Consider the following 23,592-nt stretch of genomic DNA (forward strand, 5'->3'; position numbering starts at 1 on the left):
TGATCGATGTTGCTCTCTCATCGATGTTTCTAACTCTCTATCCCTCTCTCTTCCTCTCTGTAAAAAATCAATAAAAATATATTTAAAAAAATTTAAAGGCAACAAAAAAAGGGGGGGGGGCTTTTCTAGTTGTCTCCACCTCCCTTTGTGTAGGGCAGTGGTCGGCAAACCTCGGCTCCTGAGCCACATGAGCCACGATTTGCCGCCCTGTTGACTAATAAGTTTGCCGACCACTGGTCTAGGGGAATCTTCCTAGGACAGATGCTATCAGTCAAGTGCACAGCTCTCACACTCTCTTCCCAACCCCCACATCTTGTTTGCTCTGGGGAAATTCAGTAACCACCTGGCCACATGCTGTTTCTTTTCTATGATGATGAATCATAGAGGCATGCTTCCTACACTGAGTATATGGGAAGCAGGAAGATTAAAACTACCCAAAGCAGAAAAGGTTGGCTATTGAGGGAGGTTTCTTGTTTTACTATGGGAAATTTTGAGCACAATTATGTTGACAGGAAGGGTATCTTAGTTACGGATTGGTTTAAAAAACAGAAGAGGAGGGATAATTCATAATGGATGCTCATATAAGAATGGGATTGGAAGGAGACATGCCTCTACTGTAACAGGAAATATGAAAAGGATGGTGCTGAGTTTTCACTAGGGAATTGTTAGGTTTTGGCCAGTGATGTGGGCTGTGAAAAAATTCTTAACTAAAATAAGAGATGCAGACAGGAAGTTTATTTTACTTTTCAAGAGAGGAAAAGAGCCAAGTATTAGTAGTAAATACAGGGCAGGAAAGATAAGGTGGCTTCTGTTTTTTAAAGTGCAAGTAATTAAAGTTGCTAAGTGACAAGGGAAGCAGATTTGTGTTGAAATCAAGCGGACACCAGGTTGTCTTGAAAAGTTAGTTTGTTTGCTTTCCATGAGACAGTCCAACCGATGTCCCAGGGAGGTGTCTTAGCAATATTACTCCCAAGCCTATAAAACATACTTAGAGCAAAAGTTATAAAGAGGTAAAAAGAGGCTTGTTTGAAGGGGTGGTGGAGAAGGGAAATTTATATTAACTAGACTCCTTGGTGTGAATTATCCTTGAGTAGCTAAAACAGCAGGGAGGAGGGGGATGCAAGAATGTGGCCTTGAAAGTTGCTTATCTTTAAATATATATATACATACACACACACACACACACATATATATATATATATATATATATATATATATATATATATATATATAATCGATTTCAGGGGAAGAGGGTAAATATAGAAACATCATGAGTATCATTGATTAGCTGCCTCCTGCAACCTGGGGATCGAGCCCACAACCTGGGAATCTGCCCTGACTGGGAATCAAACTGTGATCTCCTGGTTCATAGGTCAATGCTCAATCACTGAGCCACATTGGGCAAGAATAGAGGAGCTGTTTGAATCAGAGGAGCCAACAATCTTAGGGTTTAATTACCAGGTGCTTCTAAATTGTGGAAGGCCACAGCAAAGAAGAAAGGCCTTATTTTTTTCCTTACAATTATAGTCAGCCCTAGCTGGTTTGGCTCAGTGGATAGAGCATTGGCCTGAGAACTGAAAGATCCCAGGTTTGATTCCAGTCAAGGGCACATGCCCAGGTTGTGGGCTTGATCCCCAGTGAGGAACTTACAGGAGGCAGCCGATCCACCATGATTCTTTCTCATCATGGATGTTTCTCTCTCCCTCTTCCTTCCTCTCTGAACTCAATAAAAATATATTTTAAAAAAATTATAGTCAGGTGACTAAAATTTTCCATCAAGTTATCTGTTGAGAGGTCGAATTGTACCTGGGGAAATTTTAAGTAACTACTGTAGATTGGAACTACAACCCCACATCTCCATGATTTTCTACAGGTTTTGAAAGGCATTTCAAGGCTCCTCTGAATAAACGATGTTTAAGCCCACACTACATAGCTTTAGAATGAAATTTTGGGGCTCCTAATTCTCCAGAGAATCTTAGGTCTTCCACTCAAAACAAGATATTCTTTTTACTGAACCTCTGATTCCAATTTATCTTGGCCAAGACTTCCCTTTATGTTGTCCCCAGTTATTTGATGGCACAAGCTCTGCTCCTCCGGACAGAAACATGCATTTACTCATGCTTTTGTGTAAGGTTGTAATGCCATCTGGTGATTCTAAGAAGAAAAGTCAAACTTTTTCAATTGAGTAATTATTATTTTTTTTAAATATATTTTATTGATTTTTTACAGAGAGGAAGGGAGAGGGAGAGAGAGTTAGAAACATTGATGGGAGAGAAACATCGATCAGCCGCCTCCTGCACACCTCCTACTGGGGATGTGCCCGCAACCAAGGTACATGCCCTTGACTGGAATCGAACCTGGAACCTTTTAGTCTGCAGGCTGACGCTCTATCCACTGAGCCATACCAGTTAGGGCATCAATTGAGTAATTATTTATTGAGGATCTGCTTAGTGGCTCATCAGCAAATATACATTGAAAGCCAAATACAAGATTTCAGTCATCAAATGCCTATTTCATGAAGGGCACTGTGTTAAGAGCAGGGACAAAATGATGGATACGACAAATTGCCAGGCTGTGAGTAGCGATGGATCGGATCAAGAGCTCTACTCATGTTTGTTACTAGAGAGTGGATGTGCTGTGTGCATCAGGGATGGTAATGATGGTACAAAGTAAGAATGCCTACTGAGACTTTGAAAGGACTAACTGAAAAGTTTGGTACAGCTATATTATATAAGCCTTTACATTTTTAAAAATTGATTTTACAGAGAGAGGAAGAAACATTGATGTGGTTCCACTTATTTATGTATTCATTGGTTGACTCGTGTATGTGCCCTAACCGGAGATTGAACTACAACTTTGACATATCTGGAAGACACTCTAGTCAACTCAGCTGCCTGGCAAGGGTCTATTATCTGAGCCTTTAAATAACAGGATAATCAATTCAAGATCAAGTGTAAATAACAGAATAGAGTATGGATTCAAGTTCATAATGAAGACTGGCTGCAGTTTTGAGCACAGGAGGCATTGAGGACTTTAATTTTGACACCACACAATCACTAAGTAGCTGAGAATGCATTGTAATTATAGTTTTGAAGGTTAAGTGCCATTATTCCGGTTTTACATAAGAAATCAAGGTCAGGAAGGTAAATAGTGACAAACCAAGATTTGAACCCAGTTCTATATAAATCTAAACCCAGTTTTGAACATATGTATTGCTGCCTTCAGCAGAGCTGTTGTCTCAGAATCATCTGAAAGTCCACCATCTAATTATTTTAAATCAGATTTAATACCCTGGAACCAGGTCATTTCTATACTTTGGGTTATTTAAAAACATAAAACTATTAACCAGTGATTCTTTTAGCAGTGGCATGGTGGTGGAGGTGAAGGGGTTCAAAAAGAAGTTTTTGAAATAGGTTAATATTAAAAAAATATATGTATTTTGAATACATATAATAAAACTCAAAGAACACAAAGTTTTCCTCAATCTCTATTTCCCTTTATTAAGGCAACCTCTATCAACCATTTCTTGTGTACTAGCTATACCGGTTAATAATGGTGGATTTTGTAATCAAAGAAAACACGATAATCTCAAGAGAACCATCAAAAGTGCTTTATTCAAAGTAATGTCCACTGCTAGCTACACATTTCCCCCATCTTTCAGGTAATTTGTGGATACCGTCCCAATAGATCTTTTCTTATTTTTAGGCAAACCATTCAGAGACCAAATTTTCCACTTCTTTGTATGTTTTGAAGTGCTGCTCAGAAAGTACGTGTGCCATCCATTAGAACAAGTGGTAATCTGAAGGTGCAAGGACTGGTGAATACAGCAGGTGGGTTAATACTTACCAGGCAAGATCTTTTTTTTTTTAAATATATTTTATTGATATTTTACAGAGAGGAAGGGAGAGAGATAGCTAGAAACATCGATGAGAAACATCGATCAGCTGCCTCCTGCACACCCCCTACTGGGGATGTGCCCGCAACCAAGGTACATGCCCTTGACCAGAATCAAACCCGGGACCCTTCAGTCCGCAGGCCGATGCTCTATCCACTGAGCCAAACCGGTTTCGGCTAGGCAAGATCTTTTAACATGTCTTTAACTGGTTTTGAAGTGTGTGATGTTGCATCATCATGAAGCAAAATTACTTTGCTGTGTCTGGAACATTCTGGTCATTTCACGATCAAATCATGGTTCCAACTTATTATTTGTTGTCCGTAGTGATCAGTATTAATAGCTTCACTTGGTTTTAGAAGCTCATAATACATCACACCTTCCTAATCCCACCAAATACAGAGCATTGTCTTCTTTCCGAAGCGATTTGGCCTTGCAATCAATGTTGATCGTTGACCTGGATCAACCCATGATTTTGTGCATTTGGGATTCTCAAAATAAATCCACTTATCATCGCCAGTCACAATTTGATGCAAAAGACTTTCTTTTGTGCCATTGAAGCAATATTTACTGATGACTTTTTGGTTTTCCATTTGTCTTTCATTCAGTTGATGTGGTACCTATTCTCCTTCCTTTAAAATCTTCCCATTGCTTGTAAACAATTGGAAATTGTTTCCTGAGCAACATTTAATATTTCTACAAGTTGTTTTCGAGTTTGACATGCATCTTCATACAATAATGCTTGTAATTGTTGGTCTTCAAACTTTTTCGGTTGACCTGGACATTGTCTTTCACACTGAAATCATCACTTTTAAAGCATTTAAACCAGCTTTCATAAGTATCTTGAGCATGTTGACCCTAAGCTTCCCAAAATATTCAGCAGCACTTTTCTTCAAAATAAAGTAATGAATTATAACTTCCCGCAAATACTCATTTTTTGGCATGAAATTCGGCATTTTTAAGTGTAAAAATATCTGATGTTAACACCTTCAGCAAATTTGACATATGAAGTTTTGAAGCTTGTTAATACAACAAAATAGCATATATATCAACATTTGTGTAACTCCATCTATTGAAAAAAATCCGCATTATTAACCAGCACACCTAAGTATTCTAAGGATTTTCTATAAAACAAACACTTTGAATGTGTGTGCATATAATATGAATTAATTTAATAGACACAAGCCTGGCAGGGGTGGCTAAGTGCTGGAGCATTAGTCTATGAACCAGGAGGTTCCATTTACCATTCAGAGCACATGTCTGAGTTGTGGGCTCGATCCCGTGTGGGGCATGTAGGAGGCAGCCGATTTGATGACTCATCATTGATGTTTCTCTCTCCCTTCCTCCCTGAAACCAATAAAAATATATTTAAAAGAAAATGGCCACAAATTCTACCCTTCTCATGGAATAGTGGAATCAATTTTCCCTTTCCCTGAATCTGGAAGGTCCCCATAACTGGCTTGGACCAACAGAATACAGAAGTGACAACACATTTGGAACCCAGTTGCCATGTTGTGAGAATCTCAACCAATATGAAAAGGCCCCACATCAAAAGAACCAAGGTACTTCAGTGTACAGCTCTACTTGAACTTCCAGGTGCCAGCCAAGGCCAACTGCCAAGCAAACTGGAACCTCTAGATGGCTGTATCCCTACCCAAGCTCACATGGAACACAACCACCTCATAGAACCCAATAAACCCACGTGATTTAAAAATAATCTATTTTTATTGACTTTTAGAGACAGAGAGGGAGAAACATTGTCTGCCTCTTGCACACACACTCCAGCACCTTTCCCTGCAAGCCCAACCAAGCCACACCAACAGAGGCTCAACCCATAGAATTCTAATGCTTGTTTGCACTAGTACGTTTTAAGGTGGTTTTGTTGCAGTGATACACTAAACAAGATTAAAGATCATACATTGTTCTTGCTTTACTTCTTTGGTTTTATTTCAATAAGGTTTCTAAGTATTCCATTATATGGATGGTACAAAATTTAACCAATGTTCTTTCAATTGACAATTTAGGTATTTCCCAATTTTCCACTATTCAAAGCAGTAACAGAAAAAAATTTGTGTTTATATTACTCAAAACATGTAAAACTATGTGTGGTTCAAAATAAACCCCATGTTTTCTAGAGCTATTCCATTGTTCAACAGCCATAAGCTGCACTCCCTTTTTCAATCTTACTATCTACATTTAGCTTAGCTAGTGGATAGCTAGAACATTTTTGCCATTGCAAATTTTTATTATATAGTGCTGTTCTAGAGCAGGCAAAATTTTTGTAGAGGGCCAAATGAAATTTTAGGCTTGTGGGCCACATGGTAGTCACAGATAATTGGTCAATAAATTAATGACTGTGTTCTTAACATCAAAATTTGAATATCATATAATTTTTAAGCCACAAAATACTTTGATTACACTGAAATTGCTCAGAGCTTAAAAACTAGATTGCCCTCATTGATTATGCCAATTTACTCAACAAATGAGTACCTGTTACCCTATTCCTTTGATAACCACTATCCAGATCTATTTGAAAATCTGATTGCTTAACAGAGGTTAATCATCCTTCAACTGTTTATGTTGTCCATTTATCTATTGGGTTGTTGAACTTTTGCTTTATAGAAATTGGATTAAAGAGTAATTAATCTTTGGCAAACATCTACCTGCAAACATATTCTGTATGGTCCTTTTCCAAATAATCTTTAAAATCCAGTCACATCTGTTCCTTTTATATATTCACTAGAGGCCGGATGAATGAAGATTTCTGCAAGAATGGGCCTTTCTTTCCTTGGCTGCTGGCACTGCCTTCGCTCTGGCCGGAGCAGCCTTTCTGCCTTCCCACACAGCCCAGAGGCTCCAAGGGGCTGGGTTGGTGCAGGATACCATGGCAATAATGCAAGCATCACACCCTACCCTTGGCTGCTCCTGACCTGACCATGGCACTGTCCAGGACCCCGGGTATTTTCTCACCCTGGGCCACCTTCCCTCCCAGATTTGGATGACCAGTACCCTACTTGCTGCTGAACCCATTGGGAAGATTCCACTCCTTCCTGTCTTTCAGGTTCACTTCTGAATGTGACTGTAATGCAATTAACCCTCCTTCTTTATTGGGTTAATTTACATACTCACTCCTGATTGGCTGGTGGGTGTAATGAAGGTATGGTCAATTAGCATGTTTCTCTTTTATTAGTTTATATTTTGGTTTTCTTAGAAGGCAAGCTAATACACAACTGTATTAAAAAAAAAACCTATTTATTTTTCTTACAATTTGTTTCAGGATCTATTCTGGACTTATGTTCCATTCATGTGCCAATACCACCCCATTTTATTCTTCTTGCAGTTTTCACATGGGGGAGGGCCAGTTTTCCTTTGACTCATTTTCCACAATATTAGTTTTCCAAATGCATGTCGGAATCAGCTTGACTAGTTCCAAAAATATTTGTTACTTTTATCCAGCTTTTAAATAACTTAGTTTTCTCTGGAAGAATTATTATGCTAAGATTTCTTGGGCATTGTATAGCTTACCATTTAAGATCTCATTTGTCATAATTTTAATGTTTTATTCATATGTCACTTATACACATCTCCATACTATTCCAAGTTTCATTTTCTTCTCAGTTTATCTTCAAACTTGCTAGTTGAACGAACTATTTCTAGTTTACACGCATACATTTAGGAAAATTCACCATCTACAAGGGATTTTTACCTTTCCCCCCCACTTATACATTTGTTTTCTTGTCTTTGAACAAAGCTTTTTTTTTTTTTTTCAATTAAGAACACTTCTAGAATTTCCCTATTAATCATTACAAGCTTTTGGGGGAAGATAGGCTAGAAATCTTCACTCTTAGCAACTTTAGCAAATGCCATGTCAGCATTATAGGGAGATCATGAAATTTTTTAGATTAATTGCAAATATCCTCAATGTATTTTTAAATAATCTAGAAATGACTTGTGTTGTATTACCTAATGGTCTGTTTGTAATGTGTAACTATTGAAATTTTTTATCCCTTAATCTGGCAGGTATATATGTGAAATTACAAAGGGAATCCAACTTCACTATTCTCTTAAATACTAATAAGTCCTTAAGGCAGGGGTCCTCAAACTTTTTTTTTTTTTAATTTTTTTAAAAATATATCTTATTGATTTTTTACAGAGAGGAAGGGAGAGGGATAGAGAGCTAGAAACATTGATGAGAGAGAAACATCGATCAGCTGCCTCCTGCACACTCCCCACTGGGGATGTGCCCGCAACCAAGGTACATGCCCTTGACCGGAATCGAACCCGGGACCTCTCAGTCCACAGGCCGACGCTCTATCCACTGAGCCAAACCAGCTAGGGCATCCTCAAACTTTTTAAACAGGGGGCCAGTTCACTGTCCCTCAGACCGTTGGAGGGCCGGACTATAGTTTAAAAAAACAAAAACAAACTATGAACAAATTCCTATGTGCACTGCGGCCCGGGACGAGTCGGCTGCTAAGCAGGACAGCAGTGGCACCTAGTGGGCCGGATAAATGTCCTCGGCGGGCCTGTGGCCCGCAGGCCCTAGTTTGAGGACTCCTGCCTTAAGGAATAGGAAGTGATAAGCCACATCATAGGCCGAGAATAGGGATGGGGATGTGTGACCCATTCAGATTCCCCAGAGAGACATTTTTAAAAACCTGAGACTCATGGGTATGTGGCTCATGGATGGTATGTATGAGAAAAAGAATAAAGTAGATGGGGACTCCTTTTAAAGGTTAAAGGGTATGTCTGTATACGTTCTGTGTATGTTAAGAGCAAAAGGAATTGTCCTCAAGCTGCAGCAAGAGTGGCTAAGATGCTAATGTCCTGAAAAAAAGTCTTTGGCATTTGGCAGGCGTCCTCAAACTACGGCCCGCGGGCCACATGCGGCCCGCCGGGTGCCGCTGCCTGTCCTGCTTAGCAGCCGACTCGTCCCGAGCCCACAGTGCGCATAGGAATTTGTTCATAGTTTTTTTTTTAAACTATAGTCCGGCCCTCCAACGGTCTGAAGGACAGTGAACTGGCCCCCTGTTTAAAAAGTTTGAGGACCCCTGGTAAAGACTCTACAAGACAGACATTTCAGTAGACACTGAAAGATGCTAGTCTGAATGAGTTGATGACAACAAAGACAAGTAGATATTTATGAGAGTTAGATGTAAAGACTTGGGAGCACTACCTGAAAGCCCCAAGCCAACTGCCATCTTTGGAGAATCACTGACACATTAGTTCCTGGATCCACGAACTGTGTTACCTTGTGGAGCTGTTGAGAAGATTAAAAGATGTGCTGAATGAGTTTATTAGCAGTTCTGGAACATAGTCAGTGTACAGTAAATGTTGTCAATATTCTATGTTGCCACATATCCTGAAGAATATTTATATAAAAAAAATCCTAAAATGACAAATGCATAGTTTCAAAGATTATTCATTTTTATAAAGTCCCAGAGTAAACATGTTAAAATTATCCATTTAAATCTGGTTCGAAGTTTTATCTTGGCATCTCCTTGTCAGTTATAACTTATACACAAATTTTCTTAATTATGAAGACATTTACAGGTTACCTCCCCCCACCAATATACACAAAAGCCCACATATTTTAGTTAATGGATGTATCAAATTTGAACAAATCCTCTGCAAACCCATTATTTTCATTAAGTACTTTTTGAAGCTAAATTTAATTTCAAATAGTTGTACACTATATTCTATCTTTTAATGTCCCCTAGGAAATGATTTGGAAATGACACCTTTGTTTTCAAGGTTTTTGTTTCAAAAAAATTTTAAAGAAAACTAGCAATCTCATTACTCTTACTTGGGTATTATTGAAAAACAGGATATTCCTATGGCCTTACTCTAACGTACATTATAACACATAAATATTAATATTACCAACTGAGGCTCTTTAGTTAGCTATGGGAGATAAACCTTTAGAAGATGGTGAATGCCTTTTCAAAGGACTCTTACATGGCATCTGACTCTAGCTGTGGTAAAACGGTGCAATGACACATATAATGGGTGCTCAGTCAGGCAAAGTGGCTTCTCTACAGAAGTGCAATCTGAGCTAAGATCTCAAAGTGGACAAAGTAGAGAAGGAAAATAGAACCAGAAAGAGAAACAGTATGTGCAGAAACTTAGTCACAAACGGCTTATCAAAGACTAAGAAACCAGTGTGACCTCTGAAGGTGGTAGATGAGGTGAGAAAGTTATGGGCTAGATTTGACAGGCCATGTTAAGTAGGGACAGTGTCTTATTCACCACTTATCCCCACTATCTAGCATAGGATTCAGTTGATAAAAGCCACAGAAGGGTAGGAGTTAAATGACCAGTCTTCTGACAAGATGAATAATTATAGGTTGTCTCTTCCTCAATCTCACCCATGTAACTTTCATACAAAGATGAGGGGGTTTAGGGATCTGAGAAATTTAATATGAAGAGTCCCGTGAAGAAAACAGATTATGATTGGGTGCTACAGAGGCAAGAAATGAAAGGCCAGTGTAGAAAAGGATAGAATGCCATGGGAGTGGTAGTATAGGCTGGGACAGAACTTTTCTATTCTGTCCTTTCATTCTCCTCTTCATTGCCTCATGTCCAACCCATCACTGCCTGGAACGGCCAGCATAGTACAACATTAGTTAACCCAGGGGTGGGCAAACTTTTTGACTCGAGGGCCACAATGGGTTCTTAAACTGGACCGGAGGGCCGGAACAAAAGCATGGATGGAGTGTTTGTGTGAACTAATACAAATTCAAAGTAAAGGAGCGGAGGGGAGAGCAAGAGAACCCTCCGCTCTTTCGGCTCCACGGGCGGATAGAACAGGCGAATGGGCTGGATCCGGCCCACGGGCCGTAGTTTGCCCACGGCTGAGTTAACCCCTTCGAGCTCTCCTCTAGAGAATCACAACTGAAGAGGACAAAAAGTTCCATCTGCCACACTGGTGAAGCCATGATTCTAACTCAAGAAACTGTTTCTTGAGGGCATCTCCATTCTCCTTTAACTCATTAGGATACTAAGGCCTGGGCTTGGCCCTCCCTTTGACCAGCAGCTGATCAAAAAAATTTCCCATCCTCTACTGTGAGCTCTTAGGGTAAAAACAATCAGTTACTTGGGGTCTACAGCATCCACATAAAAGGCAATAGGCTCTCTTCCAGATGAAAGAGAATAAACGACAATGGGACAAAATGCACTGCATATTAAAAAATGGAATGATATAGAATATAGGGAGCAATGAACTATGGATCCTGGTATACATATATATTTTATAGTTCTACCATGAACAGCCAGATCTTAGTTCCTTAATACCATTAAATATTAAAGGAACCAGGGCCCATTAAATAAATGGTTGACTCTGGGATTGAGATAGGAAATATATAAGATGAGCCTGGAGCATTTTATAGTGCCATAAACTGAGAAGTCCTTAATAAATAACAATAACCTCACAATGATGGGGCATATTGATGGGACACAGGAGTGAACTGAAAGAGCTCCTAATGGTCAAAGCTGGAACAATCTGAACAAAATATTATTAGAATATTTCCCCAAGTATACAGTAATATCCATGAGTCTATAGTGATATAAATAAGTTGAATAAATGGAGGAGAAAAGACCAGTTTCTTTCTGAAAAATTCCAAGGAGAGCAAAACTGCCCTCTCCTTAAGTATAGGCTGTACACGGTGATTTTCATGGCAGAGTGCAGTATTGGAGAGAGAGGAATTTTACAATGGACAAAACTGGCAAATCAGACCGAAGCCAGGTGATCAAGGCTAAGATCAACAGTAATAAATCACCCCAAGGCCAGTATGGCTTGGTTGGTTAAGTGTCATCCAATGCATCCCCGATTCAATTCCCAGTCAGGGCACATGCCTGGGTTGCAGGCTCAAGGCAGCCCATTGAGCTCCCCACACCTCTCTCTCAAAAATCAATAAAAACATACTAAAATCATTTTTCTAGATAGTAATAAATCATGCTGATATTATGTATTCTTAATTATGTGATGAGAATGGCACTTTACCTCTGTGGTCTTCTTCTCAAAATCCCTTAACCCAACCTAATCATGAGAAAAACTCAATCATAACAGAATGACTTTCTACAAAATAACCTGACTCAAAACTCAGGGTCATCAAAAAACAACAAGGAAAGTCTAAGAAGCTGTCACAGCAAAGAGGTTCCTACAGAGACATGATGACTAATTGTACTTTCAATGGGATCCTGGAACAGAGAAAGGACATTAGATGAAAACTAAGGAAATCAGAATAAAGTATGGACTTTAGTTAATAATGTATGCATTAGTCCATTGTGACAAATATAACAGTAAATATTAGGGGAAACTGGATGAGGGGTAGATGGGAATTCTTTATACTATCGTCACAACTTTTCTGTAACTAATTTAAAATAAAACAAATGTCAAGGTCCATTTTACCACCCCCTTTTCAGGTAATAAAGCAGTATAGAACATTCTCATACCCCAAAGGCCCTTTACTGGAGAACTGGGAGGGGCAAAATAAGAATATCTTTAAAACAGCCCTTAAGATATTCAATGGACAAATATATGACCCACCAAGTTGGTTCATTAAAATAGCAATAAAGAGCCCTAACCAGTTTGGCTCAGTGGATAGCGAGTTGGCCTGCGGACTCAAGGGTCCCATGTTCGATTCCGGTCAAGGGCATGTACCTTGGTTGCGGGCATATCCCCAGTGGGGGGTGTGCAGGAGGCAGCTGATCGATGTTTCTCTCTCATCAATGTTTCTAACTCTCTCTCCCTCTCCCTTCCTCTCTGTAAAAAAATCAAGAAAATATATTTTTTGAAAAAAGCAATAAAGAGAAAGATATTTTTAAGCAGACATTCTAAGTTTTATAGTTGATTTGTTAATTCAGTGAAATTGTTTCCCAAGAGAATATTGACAGGCCCATTAACTAGAAGCTATTTTTAAAGCCCCAATTAAGCAGCAAAATTAACAGGAGTCACTGTCACTTTTTAAAGTTCTTAATTAATTGCTGTTATAAGGTTGTTTTCTCCTTTGTGTAAATGCCCAGGCATTGAGCTTCCTTTTAGTGTCCCTTTGGAACCTGTAGAATTTATTCCCCTGAAATTTTGTTTTCCTGATTACTTGGGGCCCCCTACTCATCCTGCTGTAGTTTTTCCTTTTAATTTATATATTATATAAAAGCCTAAGCTGTTCGACTGTCCATCCAGTAGCTATGACACACACTGACCATCAGGGGGCAGACGCTCAATGCAGGAGCTGCTGAGCTGCAATAACTTGGCAGCTGCGGTTCTCAAGTGATGCACCCGAAACCAGAGGAGGGATCCTGATTCCGGGTCACCCGAGAACCATCCTCTCTCAATCTAGGACCCCTCGGGATGTCAGAGAGCCAGTTTCAGCCTGATCCCCACAGGCCAGACCAAGGGACCCCACTGGTGACCGAATCCATGCACCAGGCCTCTAGTATAATATATTAAACTTGAAACTTGAGCAGGGCAACAAGATGGGCTCTTGTCTTTACTAACTGCTACCTATGGCAGGAGGTGGCTGCTTGGATACTTACAGACCAGTAAACCTGCCAGTCCAATTTCAGTTTCCACTGCAGCATGGGAAAAAGATGATAGGGAAAGAGAAGGAATGAATACAATACTACTTTGAAATGTTTTACTTCATCTTAGGCTCACCAGGAAATAAAGAAAATCAAGTCAACAGGGAGTAATCGGTGACTAACTTCACTTATCAAGCAGGAAATCCTATAAAATTATCTTAATGTGCATGATTAAGTCATTGAAACCTCTTAGGTATTAAATACAAGCCAAATACCAAGTAAATTATCCCTTTTCAAGTAGCAACACAGGGGCCTCTCTTCACACCTGGGTAGTGTTACCATGGTCAGGACGATGTGTATGCTCAGAGGAACTGAAATCCCATATTTTAAACCCTGGCTATTCATGATATGTAAATATTTCCCCTTTCCGTAGAAGCCATTTCTTCCTTTTTTTTTTTTTTTTCGGTTAATCTTCACTGGAGAACATTTTTTCCCCATGAATTTTAGAGAGCTTGTAAGGGAGGGGGGAACGGAAGAGAGGAGAGAGAAATATTGATGTGAGAGAGCCACATCAATTGGTTGCCTCCCCTATGAGTTCTAACTGGGGCAGGGAATCTGCAACCCAGGTATGTGCCCTTGACTGGAATCGAACCTGAGACCCTTCTGGTCGAGGGCAGGTGCCCTAACCATGAAACATGCCGGCCAGGGATCTTCTTTTTATAATCCTCACCCAAGGACATGCTTAGAGATGGGGGTATGGGGAGGAGGGGAAGAGGACTATTCAACAGTTGCCTTCCTTAAGTGCCTTCCCCCCCATAACCCAGTTATGTACCTGATCAGGAATTGAGCCAGCAAATTTTCGGTCCATGGGATGATGCTCCAACTAAGCCACTCTGGCCAGGCGAAGCCATTTCTATTTCTATATCTAGGACTGAGGCTGTGATCAGGCTCTGCTGCAACTTGAGACTGCTGTTCTTTCTTAGGACCTCTTCCTTAGGTATACATTAAAAAAGGAGAATTATTAAAGTCACCTTAGTCCTCTAAAAGATGAAGGCTGTATGGTAAAGGTTTGCTGTAATGCAAAAGTATTAACAATATGGAACTTTTCATACATTGGTACTAACCCTGACCCTGTCAAGTCTCAAGGCCTGAATTTCATTCTCTAGAACAGGGGTTAGTAAACTATACCTTGCGGGCCAATTCTGGCCTACCATCTGTTTAAATATGCTTTTATTGTTTTTTTAGAGAGGGAGAAACAGCCATTGGTTGCTTCCCATATGTACCCTGTGCTGGGGATCAAACCAGCAACCTGGGTATATTCCCTGACCAGGAATTGAACCAGTGATCAATTGAGCTACACTGGTCAGGGCCTGCCACCTGTTTTTGAAAGACCTTCGAGATTAAAATGGTTGGGGAGAAATTTTTTGTTGCAACACTAAAAATGTTATGAAAGCCGAAACCAGTTTGGCTCAGTGGATAGAGCGTCGGCCTGCGGACTGAAGGGTCCCGGGTTCGATTCCGGTCAAAGGCACGTAACTTGGTTGCGGGCACATCCCCAGTGGGGGGTGTGCAGGAGGCAGCTGATCGATGTTTCTAGCTCTCTATCCCTCTCCCTTCCTCTCTGTAAAATATCAATAAAATATATAAAAAAATAAAATGTTATGAAATTCTCATTTCAGTGCCCATGAAGTTTTATTGGAACATAGTAATGCTCACTTGTTGCTATGTTGTCTATGGCTGCTTTTACACAACTGCAGAGTTGAATAGTTGCAACAGAGATTATGTGGTGTACAAGCCTAAAATATTATCCTGACCTTTACAGGAAGTTTGCCAACCCCCCTCTAGAACATTGCATAATAAAAGTTTTTGCATTGGTGGAATTATTCTGAACTGTCCAATGGTAGTCACTAGATACTGACATGGAAAAACTGATTTTACTTAATCTTTTGTCAATTTAAATAGCCATTTGTATTGCATAGCAGAGCTCTAGAAAATGAGAGTTTAGTTTAGGTTTAGTTTTCTACCTGAAAAGAAAAACTCACTTCTGATTTTCCTTTGCTCTCACACTACCACCACACTCTCAACACTCCTGACACCAGCTATGTGGGTTTTTTCCCCAACCAAGTAAATCTGAGTCACCAGCTGGGTTTCCTACAATTTAACTCAATACTGACAGTATCTACACCTAGAAACCATCAAATATCACAGGTTAAGGGCACATTCCCCAAGACTGTGCCCCTCCTACCTCCAAATTATAAGTCTAGTTATTTACAGTGCTTCTGACTAATGGGTGTTTCTGGTGCTCATCCTCCATTAGAAGAATTTCCTATCACCTGGGAAATTCTATGGGCTTTAGGAGCTCTGGTCAGGAACCAAAATTAAAAAAAGCTGAATATTAAACACAAGATGCTCTTAGTGTTCTTATCACTTAGGAAATTACAAATGTTTTAAGAGCTCTGGGGCAGGACCCAGGGGCAGAGACCAACATATATTTATCTTTCTGTTATTTCATACCACCCATCTGAGCTGAACCAAGTTAATTAGGACCTACACGACAAAAGAATTACATACACATTTGAGGTTCCGATGGAGACAGGTTTCTCTGGTGAAGGCACCTAGAATTCAGAGAAAAGGAATGACAGGCTGTCCTTAACAGGGGTCCTTTTCTAACAGAAAAAAATTGTTTAGCCCCGCTGGTATGTCTCAGTGGTTGAACATCGAGCTATGAACCAGGAGGTCAGGGTTCAATTCCTGGTCAGGGCACATGCCTGGGTTGCGGGCTCGATCCCCAGTATGGGGCATGCAGAAGGCAGCCCATCAATGATTCTCTCTCATCATAGATGTTTCTATCTCTCTCTTCCTCTCTGAAATCAGTAAAAATATATTTTTAAAAAGTTGTTTGCACCCAGACTAGGACCAACTCCACAGGAGGAGTTATTCCACTCTCAGAGGTGCAAAACACTGCCCAAAGGTACTCGGCCACAACACCAAAACAGTGCTTGGAGCGAGACCTCATGAAAGGCAGCGCTTGCTCTTCCAACAGTGTAACACCATCCAAGGCATCACACTAGCCTGGATAGCTGACAACCGCTGGATAATTCCTGAAACAGCTTTCTTATTTGTTTCAGATAACCAGGTACCCCAGGCAGAAGACATGGATACAAGTATCCCCATGAATTAAATGTTGACTGCAACATAGGGGCCTGGAAGCACTGATTGAAGACCATGCTGCCAAATCCTTTAAATGAATAGGAAACAAGAAACCCTTTGCCATGGCTTCAGTCATTTTACCCAACATTCAGAGAGTTCCTGCCATGTGCCAGGCACTGTGCTTGGGATCTAGCAGTGTACAAGGTACAGTATCCTTGCCCTTATGGAATGTACAATCTCCCTATAAATTCCTCAGATGGAATGATACAGATAATCTCAAAGATCCTACATGCCTTCACACAACTATCAAAATCTTACTCAGGCTGAATTTGTTGGGGACACATATAGGTGCCTTTGCCTCCCAATGTTTTCTGATGGACACCGACTAACAAAAGGCCTGACACATAGGCAATATTGGGATGAATAGGGACATTTACCTGAAAATTCCATACACAGACTGTCCACCTGCCACTAATTTCCTCTATTCAGGAGGGCCAAGGATCCCCTACTTTCAAGTCATCCTAAAAAGAAAAAAATTTCACTGTTCAACACCACAGATTAAAACAGCAGCTCCTAAGGCTACACTTCTGTAGATGTAAATAGAATGTCACCTGCTATTTATAATTTACTATATTTTTAATATTCACATAAATTATTTCATTTCCCATTATTTGCCTTTTTCTTGCCTATGATTACCATTAAAACTAACCATTCCTCAAACCCTCTAAATATCACTAGTTTTAAGACCCCATATGCTTTGTAAAAGGCATATTCACAATGAACATCTGAAGTATTCAAACAAAGCATCCAGCTAAGAGAATCCTTTTAAGGGGAAGCCAATTGATAGAACCTAGCTTTGATAAATAACTCCCGCATCTCCCCAACATCCTCACCAGTTCCTCCTATGGAAACTAGGAAGTCACTTTTCACAGAAGCAGCAACTAAGTCAGCTCTAATGGATAATCTCCTGTATTATCCTGAGTGAAAAGTGTTTGCCTAGAACTGAGAATGATCTCTTCTCAGGAAATTAGCATTCCAAAGCAAAATCATTACCAAGGGGGCTCAAGATTTACTGTTCCAAAAAGGCATCAACTTTGTTCACCCCTGAAATAAGAAACCACAAATATTTGGTCAGCCTAAACCAGGAATTATTACAGTTGTAGGTAGGCCAAGTGTCTAGAGCCCCTCAATCAATTGCTATTTTTATATTTTATTAATGAAGTAGAGAATGCCCATAATTTTAAAGCAAATTCACATCAACATTTTCCTATAAGTACAAAAGTACAGCTATGAAATCCCTCTATAGAGGGATCATCTTGACTAGCTTTGTATGGTGGGGGAGTGGGAGCCATGAACTTTTATTTCACAGAAATTAGCAAAAATCCCATGGACTTCCTGCCTGTATAAGGCCCCCTGAGTACTTGGTAGCCTGACTTTTTCTCTCTACTTATACATCCCTTCATGGCTTGATTACCTTTTTTCTGTTTCCAATGTGTGATTCAAGAGACCTCATACCAGCCAAACCTGTTGGACCAGAACCACTCAGAAAGGTCTGGATTTTTAGGTTTCTCCCTTCCAAGTCATGCTCTTACAGATTGGATAAGCACATATGCTGGCATCCTGGTATAGTTAACAACCGAGTTGGCATGAACCAGGCCCAGAATGCCAACCAGCTATGGGCTGCTGTTCTTCCAGCAGTGTAACACTTGCCTAGGTATAAGGCAACCTAGACAGCTGCCTACAGCTGGGGCCAAAGCTAGGTGAATGGAGTTGTACTCACCTGAAGCTGCATCTGTCCAAAGTCCACAACTGCAATCAAAGCACTCCAGGTTAGTCAGCCAATAGTTACTTAACACTTATGTGGGGTTCAAGACCCCAAGCCCACAAACCCCATAACTATGTGAGGCCTGAGCTACAGAAACAGTAACAGGCAATAGAACAATTTTCCCTTGGTTAACGTTATTTTCACGTTATTGTTACTTATGTCCCTCAGCAGTTCAACAGGATCAAATCAGTGGTCTGGTCAATAAGTATCAGGAAGCTTAACAGCCAATAAACAGCTGGCAAGTAACTTAAAGTCTCTACCTCAGTCTCCTCATTTGCAAAATAGGAGATGTTATTAATAGTACTCTGTATACAAGGTGGATGGAAGACTTAAATGGAACATAAATTATGCTCATAGGATAATATCTGGTATAGAACAGGCACTCGCTAAACACTTGCTGTTATCAGGAGTCATATTACAGGCAAGGAGATGATGGATACAAGTGAGGAGAAAGGAAACGTTACTCTGGGAGGGGAAATTGGAAGGCTAGTTAAAACTAGGTTGAGGAGGGCCTGGATTATGGGGTCTCTTTAAGAACTATAAAAGCAGCCCTGACCGGTTTGGCTCAGTGGATAGAGCGTCGGCCTGCAGACTCAAGGGTCCCAGGTTCGAGTCTGATCAAGGGCATGTACCTTGGTTGTGGGCATATCCCCAGTAGGGGGTGTGCAGGAGGCAGCTGATTGATGCTTCTCTCTCATCGATGTTTCTAACTCTCTCTCCCTTCCTCTCTGTAAAAAAAAAAAAAAAAAAAAAAAGAACTATAAAAGCAGTACTTCAGAAAAGTTATTGGTCGCAGTACTGGATGTGAAAGGAACTTGAGACAGGTTGACATTCCTGCCAAAGATCCTCGACTATTGGTTGAAAACAACCAAAATGTTTGCAAGAATGCTAATGAACATTCCCACCCAACTCACCCTTATAACTTACCTTTTTTAAATTTCAGGTTAGGGTATCTAAGACCATACCTTTTCCCAGGCATCTCTAATTTCATTCCTAACCCCCTCCAAATGATTTAGAGGAAAAAGTAAACTACAGGGGGCTTACTGTCTAGGTCTAAATACGAATCCCTTTCAGGGCCTTGGGTTGAAGGAACTACCGGAACTCCACCGGCCACGTGTTCCTCACAACCCTACCCAAGCCCCTGGCCCTCGTGCCTGGGGAGCAAGGATCTCCACGACCAGCTCTATGTGACTCCAGGGACAAGAGGGATGGATGGTAGGAAACAAGGGGCGATCCTAGGGCTACGAACTCCCAGAGTCTTTTCAAGATGCCCTCCAAATCCGGGGTCAGGAGGAAACGAACCCGTTTCGTCTCGTGCCTTGAAAGAAGCTTCCCACTGCTGCCTCTTGTCCCGGCAGGTAAACCTCCAAGGCCTCCCCCAACTTGGTCCTTACTCACCGCGTGCGCGGAGCTCGGCCGGGACACTCCAGTCCCCGCAGGGACCGCAGGGGAAAGGGAAGCCGGGAGCAGAGGAGAGCCCCGCCCCGGAGAGGCTCCTGGGCGGGGCCCCAGTGGGCGAGGCCCTGAAGTCCCGCCCAGGAAAGACCGAATTGGAAGAATGCGAATGCCGAGGCATAGATGAGCATACTCCTTATTGGAGTTAGACCCCAGAAGAGAAAGGGTAGGAATTCTAACAAGGACTGCATTTATTTGACTCATCCCCTTTGTTACTTATGGATTGAAGGGGCGCTGGGTTTGGAGTTGCTAAAGAGAAAACCTGGTGTGTCCTGGTGCAGCCGTGTGTCCTGCCTACCCACGCTGAGCGCCCCCGGGACGCAGGTTCTTACACGTATGGCGCCTTTCGTTTCCTGCAGGCTCAACCCACGCTGATCCTCTTTCTGCCTTTCTCCAGCAGCGCTCTCACTCGGCTAATGGCTCGCCCACCCACAAAGGTCACCTTGGTTTTCAGGAGATTTTCGGGTAGATTATGCTTGTCACTCCTACAGCTTAACCCTGAGGGACTACATCCCTGGGGCCTGCAGTGGGATCCTTAGCCGAGCTGCAGCAGCTAAAGAACACTGGCTTTCTCTGCCAGACTTGCACCGTGGCACAATCAGACAGAGAGGCCAGATTGCTCACCAAATTACCAGCATTTCTTTTGAACGTTAAAACTTCCTTCCCCATCTAGCTGAAGTCAGTATGATTCTATCCTGCTGAACAGCTCGTGAAGCCAGAGCCCAGAGGGGCAAGGGCTCAGCAGCAGTAATTCTTAAATCCATTTCCCAAATTCTGGAGCCCCTTTCTCGCTGTCCCACCCCTTCCATCCCCTATTCTACAGGCTCTGCTGATCCAGGTGAGCCCTGGGAATCAGCCACTGCTCTTGGCATCTGCCAACATGTTTTATCATCTTTTCTCAGCTTTTTCATAATGAAAAAAAAAACAAAAAAATGCTTCCTGTGCACACAGACCTCTGCTGAGAAAGCCCAGAGCCCTAAATTGATTTTACAAGAGACCCTAGGCCAGAAGGCCAGAGAGCCACTAGAGAAGTGGCAAGCACAAATCCTCTCCAGTTTTGATGGGAGTTGGACACAGGCTGTGGTTGGAATAAGACTTACATAAATACAGTAATTAAACAAGTCACATGAGCTGTGCTGGCTTGGTAGGCAGGAGCTCTGCTTTGCAGTTAAATAGGAGTGTGGCTGAAGACTGCTGCCATAATCACGGCCAGCATCCGGCTGTCACAGTGTGTTCATGAAGGGGGGTTATGAGAGCTATAAAACTGGGCAGATTGGGAGGGTAATTGTCCTTCGGAGCTCTGCTAAAGGAGAAATTACGTTGGCATCTCATATATTTTGTTTTCATTCCTTCCAAACACACAAAATGGAGAAGGAAGAGCTATCCTGAGGATTCATGAAAAGGAAAGATAAGGTTTATGTGTATGTATGCATGTGTGCTTTAAAGAGACAGGGACTAATTGAAGCTAGGGAGAAACTAAGGCCTCAATTAGAGAGAAGGACCAATGACCTGGTGACCACTGGATTCACAGATTAGTCCATGTAGAAAGCAGGATTGTGTTGAGGGAAGGCCAGCCATTATGAGTAAGGCTGAGCTGTGGGCCATGTTCTCATGTTATATTAAAAAGATGGCTACCTTTTTTAGGAATAGGCCTTCAGTGTCCTTAGTGGAAAACCTAGATTATGATTTTTTTTCATTTCCTAGTTTAAAAAAAAAATCTTTCTTACTCAACCCTCATATATATATATATATTTGTGCACAGGGGTGTGTGTCCCTCAGCCCAGCCTGCACCCTCTCCAATCTGGGATCCCTTGAGGGATGTCTGACTGCCCATTTAGACATCCCTCTCACAATTCAGGACTGCTGGCTCCCAACTGCTCGCCTGCCTGCCTTCCTGATTGCCCCTAACCATTTCTGCCTGCCAGCCTGATCACCCCCTAACCACTCCCCTGCCAGGCTGATTGATGCCTAACTGCTCCCCTGCCAGCCTGATTGCCCCTAACTGCCCTCCCCTGCAGGCCTGGTCCCCCTGCAACTGCTCTCCCCTGCAGGCCTGGGTCCCCCCACAACTGCCCTCCCCTGCAGGCTTGATCGCCCCCAACTGCCCTCCCTTGCAGGCCTGGTCCCTCCCAACTGCCCTCCCCTGCAGGCTTGATCGCCCCCAACTGCCCTCCCTTGCAGGCCTGGTCCCTCCCAACTGCCCTCCCCTGCTGGCCATTTTGTAGCAGCCATCTTGTGTCCACATGGGGGCAGCCATCTTATGTTGGAGTGATGGTCAATTTGCATATTACTCTTTTGTTAGATAGGATATGATTAAGCCAGCAACACAAGTATGTGCTCTTGACCAGAATCGAACCCAGGACCTTTCAGTCCACAGGCCAACACTCTATCCACTGAGCCAAACTGGCTAGGGCTCTTACTCAACCTTCTTAACCTCCATTCTTTTAATTCTGAATTCATTATGGTGAGTTGATTTATATGGTCTTTTACCTGTAATATCAACTATTTTTCTACTTTTTTGCTTGTTTCTTATTCTTGAAGACAAAATTGTTACAAATAATAACAAAAAAGAAAAGGAGAAATTCCAGGAAAAAAATGCAACCAGATGAAAGGCAAATGATTAAGGTAGGCCCTTAGTTCTGAGTTTGACTTCATAATGGAAAGGTTGGCCCCAAGGGACACTAGGTCCCCAACCTGCATGCCTACTTCTCCCTTTCTCTTCCATTTTATCCTCTTCTTGCTTCCTTCCTTGTTGCCATTTGTTCTTTTTTAAAAATATATATATTTTTTATTTATTTCAGAGGAAGGGAGAGGAAGAAAGAGATAGAAACATCAATGATGAGAGAGAATCACTGATTGGCTGCCTTCTGCATGCCCCACAATGGGGATTGAGCCTGCAACCCGGGCATGTGCCCTGACTGGGAATTGAACTGTGACCTCCTGGTTCATAGGTTGATGCTCAACCACTGAGCCACACCGGCTGGGCCCTTTTGTTCTTAAGACTGTCCTTTTCCTCTCCTTCCTGAACAGGAACCACCAGTAGAGAAATATTTAATAATTGTTCAGTCAGTCAATCAATCAATGATTTTTAAGTAAGCATTTGTGTGGGTATCACAAACATATGTAAAGGGTAGATTGTGCATTCCCATATTTTCCCTTCCTCATGATTGACTCTCTCATAAATATTTGGTTCAACATTTATAGTATATCTACTGTGTAAAAGGTATATAAACCTCCAATGGTTGAAATTAAATTATTAATATAACTAGAGGCCCGGTGCACAAAATTTGTGCACAGGAGGGGGGTGTGTCCCTCAGCCCAGCCTGCACCCTCTTCAACATGGGACGCCTCAGGGATGTCCGACTGCCCGTTTAGGCCCGATCCCAGTAGGATCGGGCCTAAACGGGCAGTCGGACATCCCTCTCACAATCCAGGACTGCTGGCTCCCAACTGCTCACCTGCCTGCCTTCCTGATTGCCCCTAACCACTTCTGCCTGCCAGCCTGATCACCCCCTAACCACTCCCCTGCCAGCCTGATTGATTCCTAACTGCTCCCCTGCCAGCCTAATTGCCCCTAACTGCCCTCCCCTGCAGGCCTGGTCACCTCTAACTGCCCTCCCCTGCAGGCCTGGTGCCCCCCAACTGCTCTCCCCTGCAGGCCTGGTCCCCCTCCAACTGCCCTTCCCTGCAGGCCCGGTTACCCCCAACTTCCCTCCTCTGTAGGCCAGGTCCCCCACAACTGCCCTCC

At 41.9% G+C, this 23,592-nt stretch overlaps 1 protein-coding gene across 1 annotated transcript in view; it reads right to left on the reverse strand.

Annotated features, from left to right (window-relative positions):
- The window catches only part of MATR3 (matrin 3), a 52,097-nt gene extending 32,221 nt beyond the window's left edge, over window positions 1-19,876 (reverse strand). Inside the window, exons 1-7 of the mRNA XM_080676438.1 lie at window positions 19,788-19,876; window positions 18,345-18,373; window positions 17,002-17,085; window positions 15,986-16,029; window positions 14,247-14,402; window positions 13,430-13,465; window positions 9,069-9,152 (exon numbers count right to left, since the gene is read on the reverse strand). The gene's annotated coding sequence lies outside the window, so the exon portion shown is untranslated. The remainder of the gene's footprint in view (window positions 1-9,068; window positions 9,153-13,429; window positions 13,466-14,246; window positions 14,403-15,985; window positions 16,030-17,001; window positions 17,086-18,344; window positions 18,374-19,787) is intronic.
- Between the last annotated feature and the right edge of the window lie 3,716 nt (window positions 19,877-23,592).

Source organism: Plecotus auritus, assembly GCF_963455305.1.
Source record: "Plecotus auritus genome assembly, chromosome: 6".
NCBI lineage: Eukaryota > Metazoa > Chordata > Mammalia > Chiroptera > Vespertilionidae > Plecotus > Plecotus auritus.